This window comes from Arvicanthis niloticus, chromosome 19, assembly GCF_011762505.2.
Source record: "Arvicanthis niloticus isolate mArvNil1 chromosome 19, mArvNil1.pat.X, whole genome shotgun sequence".
In the NCBI taxonomy this organism is placed as follows: domain Eukaryota; kingdom Metazoa; phylum Chordata; class Mammalia; order Rodentia; family Muridae; genus Arvicanthis; species Arvicanthis niloticus.
Genome location: NC_047676.1, coordinates 37,194,647 through 37,209,684, shown reverse-complemented (window position 1 = coordinate 37,209,684; position 15,038 = coordinate 37,194,647). Strand labels below are relative to the sequence as shown.

General features: G+C 37.1%; 1 long non-coding RNA gene across 1 annotated transcript; it reads right to left on the bottom strand.

Annotated features, from left to right (window-relative positions):
• Positions 1–5,409: 5,409 nt before the first annotated feature.
• On the bottom strand, positions 5,410–10,343 carry LOC143435131 (uncharacterized). The gene is made up of 2 exons (XR_013105136.1): positions 10,099–10,343; positions 5,410–6,510 (listed from the first exon to the last, which is right to left on the bottom strand). It is a non-coding gene; the product is annotated as an uncharacterized LOC143435131 (long non-coding RNA).
• Positions 10,344–15,038: the final 4,695 nt, after the last annotated feature.

Genomic DNA, 15,038 nt, shown 5'->3' with positions numbered 1-15,038 from the left:
TGTACTTCCTTTGTGATGAATATCAATGGTGAGAGTTGATTTCCTTGCCCTGTTGCCAAGGATATCAGGAAATAATCAGTTAAAAATTATTCAGGTTTTCAATGTATGTAAGGAACTAGCTGTCGTTTCTTAAATTATGAGCTGGAAAACGTTCCTTAATCTCCGAGTTACTTGCATCTATGTTTTTTCAAGCATCTCCTGATTTTGAATTTTTTCAAAAGCTTATTTGTGTATTAAATGGTTTCCTGATGTGCCTTTTCTTGCTCATGTATTCATGTGGTAGATTACGCTCATAAGCATTTTGAAATACTAACCTTCCCAGACTTAGATTCTAGGTAATTCATCCACTTCATTATGGCTTACTGTTGCTTGTATCTTGAGTCATTCAATTTGTGACTATGCTGTTGAGAATTTTGCCTTTTTATCCTTGGAGAACTATGGTAATCGGTCTACTGATGTCTGATTTTCACAGTGCTACTGTTGCTTTAATACTGACTCCATGAAATATTAATGAGTTACAAACTATTTTTTTCTGTCTTGTCATCTCCATTGTCTGACACCAACATAACATTTTACCTTTATTTTCTGAATAATTTTTGATGTTATCTGTATTTCTGTTCTATTAATTTTTTGCCTATACCTATGCCCTATTTTGAAGTAAGTTTTTTGCATATAGAATAGAAATAGATCATTTTGTTTCTAATCCATATTGAAGATTATTGATTTCTGTTTGCTTGATTTTATTTAGGGTAATCACTAACGTATTTAGGATTTTAGATGCCATTTTCTTCTTTAGTTCTGTAATTCTTTTCATTCTTGGTTTTTCTCTCTTTCTTTTTTCTACTTTTGGTTTTTAGATATTTTTTAAAACAGAATTTAATTTTATTATTAGTTTTGGGGTATAGCATATGTGTATGTGTGTGCATATATGTGTGTCCATGTGTGCATGGTGTGTGCATGGGCATGCATGCAAGTGAATTGGTTTGGAGCCCATAGGTTGAATTTAGGTGTCTTTCCCTACCTTTATCTGTAATTAGGATGTACCTTTAGCATGCCCCTTCTCAATCTTTCATGTATGTATTGGTCCTTTTATGTTTTTGCTTAACTTCCCAAATATTTAGGTTAAGCTTTCACCAAATTGGGGATGTTTTCAGTTATATTTCTTGACATATATTTTCTGTAGCATATATGGGCCTAAAACAAAAGATCTAACATGCTTGCTTGATTTTTACTTACTGTAATTATTGACATGTTTTGAATTAGAATTTCTTTTTGTTATTTGGTTTTGATTGTCCTTTTTATTGTTGCTTCTCTGTCTTTGTTATTTGTCAACAGATTCCTAAGTTTTTGCTCATTTAAAAAATTTAAAACATACAAATCTTTTAAAATATTTATCTATTTTTATTGTGTATGGATGTTTTGTTTATCTGTATGACTGTACACCATGCATGTGCAATGCCCACAGAGAGTGTTGGACCCTGTAGGATTGGAGTTACAGATGGTGATGAGCCACCAGTATGGGTTCTGGGAATTGAACCTTAGTCCTTTGAATGGATAGTTAATGCTCTTAACATCTGAGCTACTTCTCCAGCCTCCGTACAAAAATTTTTACATTTAGAATATTGTATAGTTTCTGATGATGTATTTTTAAATTAGTTTTTTTTCTTTTGTCAGGCTCTATTCTGCTACTAGAGCCTATGCAATTATTGTGTTTTGTGTGGGATGGGGAGGGAACCCAGGACCTTGTGCATGTGTTATAACTGTTATATTATTGCACTACATCCACAAGCCCTTATTTTATGTTCCCGGAGGCTGGTCTCAAATCCATGATCCCCCTTTCACCATCTCCCAAGGGCTAGGATTGCAGGATAAAGTTTATTTATTTGTAGTATCTTTTCAGATTTTTATTCATTTCTTTAGGTTGCTTTACCCTACTTTTCCAATATTTTAAAACTAGAGTTAGCAGAATTGAAATAATATATAGAAAGTTACTAATTTTAAGCTAATCTTACAAAGAAAATAACTGTATTAATGCCAAATAATTTCTGTATCTCTATACAAGAACTAAACAGGGTTCTTTATACAAACTGAGATTTTATTTATTTTTTTCTTTTGAAAAATGAATCTTAAATAACTTGTGATTCTATCCTGGACATTTTGCAAGGATTATTTTGGAGACTTAAGGCTTTTTCTGATGACAGGATGATACTGATGGAGAGAAACAAAAAGTGGTGTATTCATATTTATCCACAGAACAGATAACCCAGGTGTTCTGTATCTGTTTGCATTTTAATTATAAAAAATTAATTGATAATTAATAAACTCATTTAAATTAATACTTGATTGCCTGGTCCAGAATTTATAAAAGTAATCAACAAGAAAGGCCAGATTGAGTATACTTGCAACATCATATGTGCAAACTGAAAAAACAGTGTTCTGTTCAATATTAGCTACAATGATTTATATTCACTATATATATGGTACCATCGTGTGCATTTAGTTTGATATATATCATTTTTCTCTATTTATTAGCTGTATAAAAATAAAATGCCACTGTTTTGAGATGGGAAAATTGAAACTTGACTAAATTAAAACCATTCCTTCAAAGTTTACACAGCTAAAAAAAACAATGTTTTACCAAAGCACCAACTTTACTTAATGGGAGTCAAACATTTATTATTAGTTATCCAATATTACCACAACTCTCATAAAATTGTCACTAAGAATATACAAAAAAAGTCCACAAGAAAAGTAACCCTATATGTTAGTGAAATTCAGGTGCAGCAAGCTTTTTGTTGAATGGTCTTGGCAATTTATATTGGATTACTAAAGAATTTCATGTTAGAAAATATTATTAACATATTAAAGTATTTCCTTTAAAAAGTTTATAAAAATTGAATGTCAGAACTTCCTGTATAGCCAGCTCCTACTTTCCTCTTTGTATTTTCTCCAACCTATTTTTTGTAAAGTTTTTTACAAAACTTTACAAAAAAGTTTTACAAAAAAACCTTTTCTCTTTTGTGACATTTCAAGCTGTGTGTCATATGGTGTCCATCACTTCAATAAGTAAGGAATGAAAATGACTTACCACAACCTAGTGTGTTGTAATGCCAACTTGATATACTAGCTATAAAAGAATTCTGAAAGTTCTGGTGAATGTGTGGGTGTATATTCACTCAATGTTTGATGATCTCTTCAACAAAATGTAACTGGACAGCTTTGCCTTTTCAAAGTTAACCTTTCAATAAGTCTTTAGTCAGAAGGAGAACCTGCTCTTTCATACTTGGAAAATCTGTGTCTCTGTGTCTCTTTCTATAAACACAGACCAATGCCAGTAGAGTATTTATTGTAATAAACAGAGCAAGGCAAGGCATGATGGCACATGTCTGTAATCCTAGCATTCCTTAGCAAAGGCAGGAGGATTAAAGTTCAAAGTCAATCTCTGTTACCCAATTTGTTGGGGCTAGCCTAAGCTATATTAGATACTTTCAATACCCCTACCATAGAAAATAAGACACAAGCCTTACAAGACAAAATCCAAACAAAATAGTAGAGATACTGGGTCAGAGAACATGGGCTTAAATTCAGTCCTAACTGTCTTCTTCATGGGTGGTCTTGGGCAACCACTTTTATCTCATTAAATTTGGTTTCTTTCATATCTATGTGGTTAAAATAATATTACTACATTTCTCATCTATTAATATTTAAATGGTATTACACATATAAAGCACTTTGTTTCAATGCTTGGATCCTGAGTCATTAAAACACACACTGTTTTATCTGTTAATTCTATGAAGAGATGAATTGTTACCCATAGGTCTAATATTTTACAAACTTCAGGTAACATATTGATCTTATGAAGGCAAACAAGTATATTTATATCTATGAAGTATAATTGCAACTAAATTAAAAATGTAAAAAACATGATTTTCTTGGGGGCTTATCAAATTCAAATTAATTTCCCCAGTGACTGTCTCAGCTTGTGTTTAATAAAGTGTAGGGCGTTCACACACAATGACCCTGCAAAGTGATTTGATTTCTAGCATCAAACAACAGTCATGGTTTGCTTGGAATCCACCATTAATTCTGTCTGACAGACATGAGAGAATGTAGGAATTAAGGTTCAGTCCACATGCTCCAGCAGACTTAACCAGTGACATCACTCCACTCTCTACTGTCCAATCACATTTGTTCTGAACTCTGACTGATTCATGCCAGCCCCAGAAAAATAATTTTCCAAATAGCCTAGATCATGACAAATAACATTTATGTCTGAGGTTTCCATTTGTCTTGCATGCCAAATAGGGGCAGAAACAGATTAATATTTTCCAACTTGTGCTGGCAATGACTTGTGGAGAATAACTAAACAGGCACATTCTATTGAAGAGAACCTGATGTTTGTTATATACTTAATGTTGCTTCTTTTTTTTTCCATTTAAGATTGCATACATGTTGTGAGAAAAAAAGGTCTAATGATTGAAGCAACTATATCATCTTTCCAATTTATTGTGATTTAGCCAGTTGAATTATGTAATATGTATATTCCAAATCCACCAGGTATTATGCTATTTTTTCAAAAACCTCCATTAAAATGATGACATTAATATGAATGCAGGACACTTCAATAGAGCCCACAGCTGCTGAGAATAGCATGTTAATTAAGTTTTATAGCAGAGTAGCTTCTTCAGTCAAACATAAATGAATCTGGAAACAGAAAAGTAGACCCGGTATCTTTCTGTTGTTGGAAGAGAAACCATTAAAGAAAAACTTAAAGGCTTATGCCATGCTAAGTAAACTTCCCCTGAGGAAATATATTAATAAAAAGAGCAAGTGCTGAAGGGAGGAAGGAAAGGGGATTCGGGAGAGAGACAGGGAGGGAGAAGGAGAGTCACTACTGATGTCTGAAAGAAAAGTAGTTATTTCATCTTGCAACCAACCGGTCTTTAGGTAGAACACATTATGTTTAAGGCACTGAGATCAAGAAAGACACACACCCTATGCAGAGGTGAAACTTAAGGTTTTGCTATTGATTTATGAAGAGTTTAGTTTGTTAGGTGTATGAGCGGAACACAGAATCATCCCCAGCTAGAAGAGAGGAATCTGTTAGAAGGATGTGAATAATGGGCAGAAGACTTCTGGGAGAGGAACTCTGGGCTCATTTCTACCAGCCCTGAACCTTCCCCTTTCTCCTGTAGTCAGATAAAATGCTTCCCCACTACGGAGACCATACTTCCCTCATGCAGTCAAAGTTCTGGTTCTGATTTCCAATTTCCATCCTCTGTTCCATGTAATCCTATTGGCTTAGGGACCCCAAACCCCAGTGTTTTTTATTGGGGCAATATGACATTCAGTTTCTTATTCAGTTGCGGTCAGTCTAGGGGGCGAACATGATTTAAGACAAGAGACGTGTTATGGTTTCCTTGGATTCTTAGTTTATTGAAGACAGTAAGTTCTTTCTCTTATCTGCTTTCCAACTTCATCTCACTATTCCCTATTCCACTAATTTTCAAGGTATGAGAAATATAAACCATGAATAGCATTTAATAGCTGACGTGTTGGCAAGTCATCCACCTGGGGGCTTTCCCGGGGCCTCAAAACCATCCTCAGAGAGACTGATGGCTTACACAAGCAACTTCAGATTGATGTTCATACTTCATTTTGTTGTTTACACTTCTCCAACTGGTTACTAGTTGAAATATGCTGGAATACGAATAAGCAGGCTTAGGGATATAAAGTTTGTTAGAAATAAATGGAACGCTACCTTTGAGAGTATTCATTTCAGTTAAAGGTCAATGAAAAGCATTAGTAATTTAAGTTGTAGGTGGCCCAAATCACATATACATTAAAAGTGAACAGTGGCATAATAATGCAAATGTAAATTTTTTTCTATTTTTTTTTTAAAAATGATACTGACATTTCAGGCGGCATCTTTGGGTTACGTTTCTAGGCTCTCTCTAGGGGCAATATTTGTTCATATGTGCTCAATGAAAAGGTGGAGTGGAATATTCCAGGCCTTCTTGACTTAAGATACAAAGAATAGCCCAGATGGCTTGTATCATCCACTCTACATCTTTGCTGAGTAGCTGAAGAGCTCCAGGTCCTTTTCTGACCTCACTGACACTTCTGTGATCTCCTTTAGAGGTGTGACCAAGGACTCCAGGAGAAGCACAGGAGCTGAGCAGTTAGCCACAGGATCCAGGCACAACTGAAGCAATTTTCTATTTCTAACTGACATCCCTAGAAACTGAAAAAAGCCTAGCACACGCTCTGTTTTTCCCCAAGGATTTCATCGAGTGTGCTTAGTAAGGACTATGAACTTTCATTATAAAGTGTCTTGATTTCCAAAATTTTCTCCTGGGGCTGGAGAGATGGCTCAGCAGTTAAGAATGTGTCCTGTTCTTGTAGAAGATCTGAGGTTTCTTTGGAGCATCCATGTATGTTCTCCACTCAAAAGCACTTGGAACTCCAACTCCAGGAATATGACAATCCTCTTCTGGACTCTGTTGGTACCTGTACACACATGTGGGCACATGTGAGTACATAACAAATACATGCCCTACAGATAACATGCGACATAAAATAAATACTGCATTTTTATAGTAGTTTAAAGATTTAATTTTTTTATTTGTATGTGTGTGTGCAAGTGTGTGTGTGTGTGTGTGTGTGTGTGTGTGCAACAATTAAAAAAGGAAAAGGGGCCATGATTTTAAAAGAGAGAACTGGGTTGGTGGTCCATGGAAGGGACTGGAGGGAGGAAAGGAAAAGGGGGATATATATAATTATATTTTAGTTAAATTTTTATGTAAATAGAAAGAACTACTAAAATTCGAATTGTACTTTGATTCTTGAGTAAGTGGCAATGGGTTGGCATGGCAATGGTGGTAGATGAGTTCATAAGAAGATTTTGTGCTTGAAATCTCTTGTGGAATAATTAAGAACACAACTGTGGCTAAGCTGAATAAAATTACTTTGACTCCTGGCACTTTTGTTCTAGATTTAAAAGAAATTAATAAACGCAAATAATTTGAGGATGACAAAAATATTTTTTCTAAAAATAACACTACCATCATTGTATCTACAAATTGTCATAACGAACTAATATTATCCAACATTCAGTTCAATTAAACTTCCACAGTCGCTTCCGAGTGACTTCAGAGCTTTCTCTTGTCCACTTACTACTAAATTTTTGATATAATAAATGGATCTGGGAACCCAATATTGGCACAGCTTCAGTGTTTTTTCTTTAAGGAGAGAAATATGAGCTGCATATTTGGTACTTGAGATTCTGTTTTCTGGAATGTCAGATTAAAGCTTATAGTTATAGAAATTGGCACGGAACACCTAAGATTAGATTATAATTGAAAGGATGTATTGAAGCAGAGCCCTAAAGCTACATTGGTTCTCAAGGCAGCAATAGAAAAACCTTTTGTATGCAGCCGTAGAACCGAATGGCATGAATCATCCTGGTAGTTATGAGTTGTCTTCTGTGACTCTGAAGGTATAATGGCACTTTGGAAGGTCGTACCTTATACACATTATCAGACAAGCCGTTCTTATTTAACGCTACACCATAAAGCTTTTAGGCTGCATATAAATCATGGCACATGCAGAAACTCTCAGGGCTTGCCCTAAAACTGCTTAGTAGTCCAGACCTATCCTCTACTCATTGCCATCTACTGATGACTGAAGAAAAATTGCTATGGTGCCTATGCACAAAGTGCTGTGTAGCTTTTAAGAGAAACTTAGGCAGGTTTCCAGAATTTTTCCACTCCGGCCCCTCCACAGCCTTTGCTATCATCAGCAGATACTCTGTGATTTTTTTTCTTTGTTATTTTTCCTACTGCTCTGATTCAAGGTGGAAATGCCATCACATGGCAAGCCTGTTGGAGGAAAGTACTTCATTGCAATATTATTTTTCTTTGCAGACACCAGGGTAGAAGAAAGCAAACCCAGAATGTATAGTAGGAAAAAAAAAACCTTAGTGAAATGGTGTGATTTTAAAAGTATTGTGGCTCAGGTTTCGAACTTAACCTTGGGAGAAAACTTCATAAAAATGCTTCGTGATGCTTCAGGTTCATCACCTATAAAATTGGAAGTAAAACACTGGAATTTCCCAGGAAGATAGAAATCAGATGAGCCTGGAATCAGACTATTTTACGTATTACAAATGGCTTCCCACATACATAATATGGGGTGTCTCTGTGACCACCCTGCCAGCAGGAAGTCAGCTCTACATGACTCAGTAGACAGTGTTGATTCAAGACTCTTAGAATCTGTCCATCAGAATTTTTGGCATATTTAGGTACAGCACAATTTGGAAATTCCTGAATCCCCAGTGTTCACAAGCTTAAGATGTGACTACACTGAAACACTTTTTAATTTCATGTGCCCTCTTCCATAAAGGATGGGCTCTATAGATTCACTACATGTGACATGTTAAGAGTCTGGGGGAGGATCTTGTGTGGTCTCAACTCCTACAGATATCACAAAGGTCACCAGGCTGTTGACAATCTTTGCTCCCATTTTTAAAGTACGTGTGTCACTCCCATAACGATGGGTTCTAATGACTGAGAAACAATGCTCGAGATAAGGGTCTAGAGAGTATGACTCAGATAAACATAAGAGAATAGGGGAGCCAGCTGTGATCTTGCCATGCAGATAGCGGAGAGAACATCCATTCCCAGCCTTCTGGTTGGAAAGCAGATTATACATGTCTTCTTTTGAAGATACAATAATGCATATTAAACATTCCTGCTTTCCTTCGTGCTTATCTGTGAGCACAAGGACTTCTGTGTCCCTACAATATTGTATTATTATCAGTATGTTTCCAAGAACCCGCAGGATGAAAACAATAAAAAGAATCCCTTAAAAATATTTACATAAATCAAGCTACGTAGACTTCAACATTTTTGTCTAGGAGACTCTCAGTATATGATAATGATTCTTTATGTCATTTCTTCAGTCACGGGCCTTAGAGTATTCTAATGATTCAGAAAAGATATTTGCTATATTTTATCTATTGGGAGCAAAGCAGTTGATGCAAATATCTACTTTAAATTGACGTGGAGACCTGAAGCAAGAAGGGGTAGAGAACCTAGCATTGTTGTAGCTACAGTCATTTGGTCCAGATCTTTACTGACAAGATCCACACGGGGAGGAGTCCCTTAAGTGCTTTACAGAATGTGAAGCTGTTTATTGGTTCCTAGGTGAAGGTTGGCTGTTCATTGCTGTTTCCCCAAGCAGAGCCTGGATTCCAGAAGGAAACAAATTATGTAACATCCTCAAGCACAAAACTGGATAACACTCAGTCTAACCTGTTCACCAAACTCAACTGAGAATAGCACTGAGTGCCCAGGAAGGAAGCTAGGAAAAAATAGGGTCTTTACTTAGGAGGTTTATGTGAAAGGATTTGATAATTTTAAAAATGTATGAAATGAATTATATGTGATAAGAGGTTGAAATCAAAGTTTTTAAAGAATGAGTTCTCTTAGTTCTCATTCTCTGTGTTGGAAATCCTTCTCATCTGATGTCAAATCACTTTAAAGGATAAACTGTGTACAGAAAATCTGATTTTCCTATGACTGAACATTTAAATCTCTAGTTCTGCTGTTTTGGAGAGAAGGAAAGTGGGAAGAGGACAGGAGAGGAGAAGAGAGGAGAGGAGAGAAGAGAGAGAGAGGAGGGAGGAGGGAGGACAGGAGAGGAGAAGAGAGGAGAGGAGAGAAGAGAGAGAGAGGAGGGAGGAGGGAGGAGGGAAGAAGGAAGCGGGAGAGTGAGAGGGGAAGAGAGAGAGAGAGAGAGAGAGAGAGAGAGAGAGAGAGAGAGAGAGAGAGAGAGAGAGAGAGAGAGAGAGAGAGAACAACAAAAAGTGAACTGGAGTCACCTTAGTAAGAGCAGGTGGAGGCAGTTGGTTGAGGCAGGGGTACTACCTAGTGCTCTAATTTATCTAGACACTAAGTGCCTTGTCTGGGTCAAGGAAGAAATAAGTATTTACACAGAACATTACAGCATTTCGTTTATCTTCAAAACCAAAGTGACAGTAATATTTAGACTTAAGACATAAAGAAGCAATCTCACAGTGATAACACTAGTACCCACCTCGTTCATTGCATTTTTTTTTTGATCAAGGCTTTTAGGTGCCAGCACTTCATCCCCAACAATCTTCTTGCCAGGCTCATGAAAACAAGGGTAATATGGTAGAAAATGTAAAGAACCAGGCATCCCAGGTGTTGGTGAAAATTACCTGTTGGGAAGCAGAGATTCAAAATTTCCACAACAGCCCTTTGCAAACAAAGTGGAGGGGCCCTCTAGTCAGGCTAGTATACAAGCTGCATTTGCATACCTTGGGTGAGCTAATTAGGAATCAGATGTCTTTCAGGGGATCATGGATTTGCAATTGTTCTGCACCTGGTCAGTTCCCTGCTTAGTCAAATGAGTGGGTCAATATAGGCCAGTGGCTTTTCAGGTTTATTCTGGGATTCATTACTTGACCAAATAAAGTAGAAAACAGAAAGGTGAACTTTCTTCTTATTTTCTTGTTGTAGTTGCATAGATTATTGAAGGGTTTTTAATTGATCTCCAACAGGAAGGAATGGGCAAATGTATTTTTTAACATCTTCATTAAAATGCTACCAATTCTAAAATGAACTTGTTCTTGTTCTGTCTTCTAAAAACCCAAGCCTCCAGCTTTCTCTACACATAGTATTCTCCTGTCTCCTGTTTTATTTTATTTTATTTATTTTTATTTTAATGCGGAGGGATGCTTTGTTAGCACAGGTTTGGTTGCTTTCATCCCACCATCCTAACCGGCTACTCATTCTCCACTCTCCATCCTCCTTTTCTTAGGGAACACAGAGCTGCCTGCCAGCGTGGTCCTTTGCTCTCATCACTCCTCCACCAAGACACTGTTCAAAAGAAACTCATGCCTGAAGACTGGACTGTGCACTACTTTTCTCTCCCCTAAACCTCAGCACACAGACCTTCACAGCACCTTCTCTCAGTTGTCTCAATGTCACTGCAAGGTGACGTTTCCTTCTTCACCTCACACACGTGGTTTTCTTCTTTGCAAAGTCAATTTTAAATACAACATGGAGATGCTGATTTGCATTTTTTTTGTACCAAGAATTACTTAAGTACCTTCTAGTTTTGCAAATATAAGGCAAATAGACACCTGGTGGAAAAGTATAAATGACCTTTCCTATTTGCTTATTTATTTATTTATTTATTTATTTACCTATTTGAAGCCTTAGCACAGTGGTTCTCAAAGGGTAGACCCTGTACCAGCAATATGCACTTTACTTGTAGAGGTATATTACAAATTGAGAGGGGTTACCTAGATCAGATGCTTGTGGAAATAACGGCCAAGAAAATCATGATTTAACAAGTCTCTCAAGGACTTCTGATAAATATGCCCGGAGGTTTGATTAAATCTATTGATTCATACTCCAGAAAAGGAAACTGAAAAATTTGGCATCTGGAATGTATGGCCTTATGGGAAAAAAAAATTCCTGAATACCTATCTTCACTTTCTGAGATCCAAAAACCACAGGGACCGTGCTGGTGAGGTTTTGTAAGTTTGACACATGCTAGTGTCGTCTGGGAATATATATTGTTGTGTTCATTACAAGTTGGTGTGGGAAGTTGAAGAGACTCCCAAAATGATGTACGCACCTGCTGTTGCTTTCTGCCGTCTTTCAGAACTTGGAATTAAAGCCTGATTGCTGAAGATACCATACTTTGGAGTTGAGCCTTGGAAAAATTCAAGAACTGGCCTGGAGTTCCTCCCTCACGACAAACTGTCACACTATCTGTGGTTATTATTGTAAAATTGAAATATTCAGATGAATGGAGTGGACCTACTTTATCCCCTGGGCACATGGTTTTTTAAAGGAAATTTTAGCAGTTTTTCTAGAAAATCACTTTACTGAAGCACTTTCTCAGCTCAATTTTATTTATCCAACCACACTTCTTCAAAGTTGCTTGATAAGTGAAGACCACATGCCCAGCACATCATCGTAGCATCTGGTTCAATAGCTCTTCCGACTTTGGGTTATTATCATCCCTTTTATGTTGATATGATCTTTAATTTTAATATATCTTAATATATTTTATCTATTCAACATTGAATTCCATTGACTGCCTTAGAGCATCCCTGTGATTGGTGGGAAAGAACATTTATTCTATTCATTGCATAAGAGAGGTGAGCCACAGGTCCACTATTCCCTTACCAGGTTGCAGAGCCACCTTGTGCCTGTAGCGACTGCTGCCAGTTGCACCTAACCCCAGTTTCAGAGAGCTCATTATGGCTGAAACTCTTTTTTTTTTTTTTAAATAACACTTAGCAGAAATGATAAACAGACAGATATATTTTATTCAAGAGGAAGTATAATACCTTTCTAAAAAGAGAATTTGGTTAGAAATTACTTCAGTTTAAAGCTCACTAGGGATTAATTAACAGTGAAGCGTTTTCCCCAATGAACATATTTTTACAGCAAACTCAGAAGCTCAGTATAATACGTTTGTTTCCCAGTCTGTTTTTATTTAATTAGCTGCATGGTTTTGATTACTTTTTAGAAAATAATTTTGTTTCCTGCCACCAATCCTCTGGATCATTAGTTTGAAATGAAAAGAGAGCAGAGAAACACATTTCTTAGATCATGCACTTAAAGTCTTATTATTTAATCTCATTGCACTTGTGTTTGGACTAGCAATAGGACTGCGGCAGTGGGCTTCCGGAAATAAACATTCTTTTTCTGATAAATATATATACTTCGAGCTGAAGAGAAGTGTGTGTGTGTGTGTGTGTATGAAATTTAAGGACTTAAATTTCAGAGTCATTTTATTCTTCTCTCTTGAGCACCCTGTTTCCCCAAAAGATTACTTTCTCAGAACTGCCTTTTTTCCTCTTCAGTATGAGCACGGCACTTATTGAAGCTGGAGAGCAGATATGGAGCCATCGTTCGTCATATACTTTAGCCTTAGGCAACATGTATGAGTAACTTTGCTCCAGTGTCTCATAGACTGCTAGTTTCTGGTGTGTGTGTTCCCTTAAAACTCACATATAGCCTTATCTTCCAGTGTGATGTGGTCTGTCTCTCTGTATTTCTCTCTCTCTCCCCCCCCCCCCGCACTTCGAAAGATAGGCCATTTACAAAGCAGAATGAAACTTCATAGGAGAAAACTGTAACGTCATCACTGTAATATCTGATGTCCAAACTTCAGAATAGTCAACAAGTAGTTTCCTGCTTCTTAAAGAATGCAGTCTGTGAAGATACAACACAAAACCAGACTTCTGGGTTGTCTTAGTTAGGGTTTTACTGCTGTGAACAGATACCATGACCAAGGCAACTCTTACAAGGACAACATTTAATTGGGGCTGGTTTACAAGTTCAGAGTCCATTATCATCAAGGCAGGAACATGGCAGCATCCAGGCAGGCATGGTGCAGGAGGAGCTGAGAGTTCTACATCTTCATCTGAAGGCTGATAGCAGAGTGCTGGCTTCCAGGCAGCTAGGATGAAGATCTTAAGGCCCATGCCCACAGTGACACACCTACTCTAACAGGGCCACTCCTTCTAATAGTGCCACTGCCTGGGCCAAGCATATACAAACCATCACGTGGGTTGAACCTTCCATAACTCTGCATAACTTCTGAGCCTGAGGGTTGCTACAGCTTCTTGAGGCTGCAGCTGTCTGGACTGTGTTCTCTCATTTTGTTAGACCATTCAGCCTTTTCCTTATCTCTGTGAGCAGTTTTAAACAAGGATGAGTAGCTGTGCAAAGGCAAAGCCACTGGTTGTAGGTCTGGAGAGATTTGCCTGGAAGATGAATGCTCAAATACTCCAGATGCGGTGATTAGTTTTCTTGTTAGTTTCATTTTTTCTTTCCTTAACAGCCATTTTCCTTGTCCACAGCCCACTGCAACCCTTTCATAACACAGAGATGCTCTTTCTGGCTCTTCCTCCTTCTTTTTGTTTAGACGTTGCTGTTAACACTTCTCATTGTTTTCAGCAGTCATCAGAGCTTCTTAGGTCTTAGGTTCTTGGTACTGAAGCACTACTGACAGGAAATATTTAATTTTCTTTACAGTTTTCACCACTGAACTTCATCTGGGTCCATCAGCAATATTTTCCTTACCGTATACTTTAGGTAACTTTTAAGCACTGTCTGATATATTTCTCATTAACTATCTTCCTTTTTGATGTTTTATCTAAGTTCTGATGGCTGACCCAAAGAAATAGTGAGATACCTACTAGATTTTTTTTCAGAGAATGACTTTATGATAATTTCTTACACATCAACATAAATGTAATGCAACAGCAGACCTTTGTTTTCAATTGTTCACTAAAAACATCCTGCTCTGTATCTTATAGATATCCTTGTGGATGTCCAGATACCATCTCACACTCACCCTACTCCAAACAAAAGTAGTTTCTCTTTCTCCAAGTGTTTTTTTTCCTTCTTATGTCAGTGTTGTTAAACATACTGCCAAGAGTCTTCTCTGTTCAGCTCATTCTCCTTAACCCATAACTCATGAGATGTTCTCAATTTTGTCCCAGAGAACGTTTTGAAATTAATTCAGACAGTTTATCATGCTGCTGCAATAATTGCAGTGCTTCCTCTGGTCCTGATTTTTACTGTTTAGTGTGTATTAACCTTACAAAATGAAGATGGCCTCCATGATGACGTATCACATGTGTATAGAATATACTTAGCATTCACCTCCTTATTATCCTCTTTTCCTTTTATTTCCTTGTTTGCTTTCCATTTCTACTTTAAGGTTATGTTCTAGGGATTCATACATACACTCAATAACACACACACACACACACACACACACACACACACACACACGTATCATAGTTAGATTACATATGAGTTAGTATACACACGAGCTAAAGCCTATGATACTTCTGAGTCTGGGCTTATTTTGATTAACATAGTGATCTCTATTTTCATACATCTTTCTGTAAATGACATAATTTTATTCTTCATTATTGCAGGCTCAACCTCCAACCAGGTCATCAGAGGACCTTATGA